The following is a 4964-nucleotide window of genomic DNA, read 5'->3' on the forward strand; positions in this document are numbered from 1 at the left end:
TCGACAAAAAATAACCAGTGTGCGCAACCCGCATATCACCCAAGCTCTCCCCGAAGGAAATTTATGTCTACGTATGAGGCCAACTTATTCGGAAGAGATACCGTAGAACAGCGTGGTGGAGAGATGCACAAATATATCTTATTGTCTACTTATTTTAATTTCAAAACTCCGCAACACGTGTATCAACTGGTTTGCAACCATCATCTGGTACAAAGATATTTTTTACCCCTGTTATCACCCAAAAAGTAGAGACTGAGACAGTTTTATAGATGGAAAATTTGGTGTATCTATAGTTTTTCCTAGGGTTTCAGATGATTTTAAGGGGGTCGATTATTAGACTTTTTGTCGTATCTCCTCTCGATCACCCCAAACATTTGTATGAGTCAGTGGTCTGAAGTGAAGTTTTATAGTCAGTTTCATAGTATACGTAGATATTTGTGTGTATCTGCTCCCGAATATGACTGCGAGCAAGTAGAAACACGAGTTTTGAAGTTAAAATAAGCAGACAGTACGATATCTTTGTGTAAGTATATATGACCTCTGGGTATTACTGTTATGTGTGAATTATGAACTCACATGAATGAATGCGGTGCTGAAAATATTTTTTATGCAAAAATATATGATAAATCATTGCTAATATTATTCAAACATTGCCTTTGCTAATCATTGCTAATTCCATTAAAAGATTCATCAAAATCTACATAGTAAAATCCTCCTGCGAGCCACCTCTAGGGTATCTAGTAGGGTACCTCTAATGTGACCAAACATCAGCATACAGCATGTAAGGCAATCGCTACTTGCACTCCAAACGGTCATGGAAACCTTACGCATAATAATTATTATTAAAGTATTCTACCGATCATTGAGTACTCAAGAAGAATTCCGGGAGCCTCCCCTTCCATCACGCAATTCCCTATTCCATTCACAATAAGATCTACTCCCTTTCATTCTATCTAAAAATCGTATTCTTTTCCTTCCTCTCGTTTACCTAACATTCTTCCCTCTAACACTATTTTCAACATCCCCTAACCGCTAAATACTCTTTCCATCCATACCTTCTGTCTCCTCAGTATCTCATCTAAAAGCTCCCTCTCCTCACCCACCATGTTCAGCACTTCGTCGTTCCTCCTCCTCTTCGTTCATTTCACCTTCTCCATCCTTCTCCATAGCCACATCTCGAATGTCTCCAGTCTTCTCTCGTCCTCCTTCCTCAGTGTCCACGTTTCTGCACCGTAAAGCGCTACACCCCAGATCAGACTCTTCACTAACCTTTTCTTTAAATTCTCACATAGCGAACCTCTCAGATGCTCCTTCCTGTTCAATTACGCATAATGTAAGAAAAAATATGCGCACATTCATGCATAGTCAAAAGGCTATTAATACTTAAGTATACAGAATCCATGCAAGGTTAGAACAATGGAAAAATATAAATGGAAATATCAATGGCTAATAAGTTCTAACAACACGTACCTCAAATTCGGCCGGTTTGAGACAGGTATCTTAAACAAAGGGTAATAAAATTAAAAAATAAAATACTAGCAAAGAACAACTCTTTATTTGCAAATGAACGCTTCTTTTTCGGTTTTATGAACTTTTGGTTTTCAATTTCAGTGTGCAAGTAAAAGAAATTAATCGTTTTTTTTGCTCTCCTGAAAAGTTGCTATTTTTGAGATAGGTGTTGCTAGAACTTAACCATCGAAATGGAAAATGATAAATGGAATGGAAACATGCAATGAGTCGTCCTAGCGTGTGATGCCATTAATATTTAGACACGAGACACCGTTGCTATTACTTACAGTACAGATAAATGGAGACGTTTTAAATCTCTCTGTTTCAAAATTCCTCTTCTCCAAGGTAGTGCGCTCCCTTAAGCTGCACCCTTTAAGGAGAGCCATAATTCCCCCACCTCATTACACCCCAAATTAGCCCATGTCGACGCCCTCCGAAGAGTCTCTTCTCTGCGGACACAATCTTAATTATGGTCGAGGATGAATTGGGCAACAGGAGAGGGTTCTTTGGGAAGGGTGGAGAGAACCCCGTCGCTAGGAAGAGGGCGAAGCGGGGAGGGGAGCTTGATGAATGGCAGTTAAGAAAGTCGCCCTACTCGACTAGAGGGCCAAAGACAGTAAAGAGAGCCACGTGCTACGTCACTGTTCTCCCGATTCTTTTTTCTCTCCCCCAATGAAAAAATTGTATAAACCTGTGTAAAATTTGTATACATTCTTATATAATTGTCATTACAATGTATATGAATGTATACAAATTTTATACAGGTTTATAAAATTTTTTCATAGGGGCCATTCCCATCCTGAGACGCGTTCTCAGCGCGCGCATTTTGTTAAAAGAATATTAGGAAAGTGCGACGACAGAGTGAGAGAAATTAGCTCCTTCTCCCTCGTTAGACCCCATTTGGAACACGCTGCCAGTGTTTGGGACCCTCATGAAAAAGGCTTAATAACAGAGATAGAACGCGTGCAAAGATGAGCTGCCAGGTATGTGAAAAGTCGTTAAGATAGTCTTGTTAGTGTAACTGACCCCTTAGATAAACTCGGATGGGAATCTCTGTCAGACCGTGGGTTGAAAAATAGACTAAACCTTTTAGATAAATTCAAGAGCAGTGTCTTTTCTAACGAAGTTAGGCGGCGTTAGAACTCATAAATAGATTAGATGACTTGTAGTGTGGCCTACTAACTTATTTATAACTGAATGCATGTTTCTGAATTTTATTATTATTTCTAACAGCATGTGGTAGTATGATTTGTTAGAATGGGTGACGTTTTTTGTACTGTGTGGTGTGCATGTTGGAGTCCAATTGCATGCTGCATGCTGGTGATTGATCACCCCTGCCAAACACCCTATAGGTGGCTCGCAGGGTATTATGTAGATGTAAGACAACAGAATGGATGTTATGGTATTTGGGGGAGGCGACCGACAGCTGAGGTCATTAGCGCCATGAGGGAAGGGTTTGGATGGAAGGATGGGGAGAAACCCGGCGTTGGCATTAGCCCGCTCCTAACGAAAGGCGCCAAGGGGACCGCGGCTTAACGCCTCATTCGACGGACGGAGTGCGGTACTTGGAGTGCCCTCCGCAAGCTACTCAAGTAGGGATCGGGCAGCCTCGGAAAAATATCTCTGCCACCGACGGGATTTGAACCCGGACCGACTGGGTGGGAAGCCAGCAATATAGCCACCCGATCCCCATCAGAATGGACTGGGAACTGGAAAGGAATAGGATCGCTTTCTATTTTGATTTCGACCAGAAAGTAATTATTGGCTACTGTCACATAGACATGAAAAAATATAAGTAACGCACATTTTGAGTTTTGTCGATAATACCGGGTAAAAAATCAGCAACAAATCTCGACAGATTCGCAAGAATTTAAATTTTTTAATAAAAATAAACTTTTTATTCATAAATATAGTCATCCATGCTGTTTAAATTCAAATTCTATTTTATGCGACGATAAAAGACTAATATTTGAGGCTAATACATGATCTTTGATCAAAATTTCAAGAATATATGTTGTAAAAATGGTGAAAAACGTTACTTTTTACTCTAATTTTCCCTCAACTGCAACCCTGAAATGACCAACTTCTCGAAATTACTACAAAAATTCATCCCTACCTTAGAAGGTAATGAAAAAATTAATTGCACCCGGGCAAAGGTAAAGGAACGAAATGGGAAATCATGATGGTCTACATAGAAACTTTACGCTGAGGTAATGAGCCCCTTTAACGACTGAGCACTGAAACGCGCTGAGAACGATTTATCCATTCCTTGCACATGTAAAAAGCCTTAACACTCGTGTGCATTTACAGAGAAAGTAATATTATTATTAAATTACTGATTTAAGTGGGCTTACTTGGAGCGTTTTACGAGTTAGTTGAGCCAGCTCAGATCGGTCCCCTCTCAGCTCACGATAAGGCCTTTAAAGAAGTTCCAGACACCTGGCTGGCAAAAGCCGAAGCTTTGGTAGGTGATCGCGTGGATGAAGCGCATGTAGTTTTTTTCTTGGTTTGTTGACTGTGTCCACGTAGATTGTGATTAATTTAATTGATATTTTATTAGATGGATATCAAGGAATATGCTTATGGAAATTAATTTTGACCGAAATAAATTTGTATCGATCAAAATTACGCCTGAATAACATTCTGTAGGTGCGTGTGCACGTCGGGATAGGATAATTGAGTTTGAAGAGTGCAGTTTAAGGACAGAGCAAGGTCGGAAGTGAAGTGATTACTTCACTTTTGACCTTGGGTTGGAAATGCTTTTTCCTTCAGCTCGCTAAGGAGGACCACTTTGCGTGATGGAATACGTATACGACTGTTCCTTGTCCTCTTCTGACCATCGACTTAGCTCTTCTTGGAGATAATTCCTCCTGGAGTAGTGAAGGCATCCTTGTGTCAGTGAATCTGAGTGTGACAATTTTTCCAGGTGATTGCGTGAGTACCTCCACCAACAATTAGGCATCCTTAGCAGGGTCTTTCTAGCCTTGCGAAGAATCCCAGGTTGGTACACCATAGCATTGATTCATTCTTGCAAGGTGGACGAGCGCTGGGAGATTGAGGTTTTCACTTCATAGTTCATTGAGTACTTATCATACCCGGAATCGTGCGAAAAATTTGGTTCGGAAGAATATTTGTAAATTATTTCATGTTTGACAGTTGCATTGACTAGTAACGATGGATGTCGTTTGAGGGTGTGCCTTTATGTTTGCGAATGGAAAAATTCCTTTTTAAATACAGTGCTTGCATGTCGAGTTTTGACGCGTAATTACAAAAAAATACTTGAGCTTTCGGATAAGCGGAAAAATGAGGGAAGCTGTGAAATCATTACCTTTTATGGCCAGAAATTCTCGTTTTACTTCTCCTTACATCGTCTTCAAATTGTTGCGGTATTGCGTGTAAGGAAATGGCTTACTGATGTTGGCAGGAATGTATCATGTCACAACTGTCGTTCTGGT

Source organism: Ischnura elegans, chromosome 3 (assembly GCF_921293095.1).
Source record: "Ischnura elegans chromosome 3, ioIscEleg1.1, whole genome shotgun sequence".
Taxonomy (NCBI): domain Eukaryota; kingdom Metazoa; phylum Arthropoda; class Insecta; order Odonata; family Coenagrionidae; genus Ischnura; species Ischnura elegans.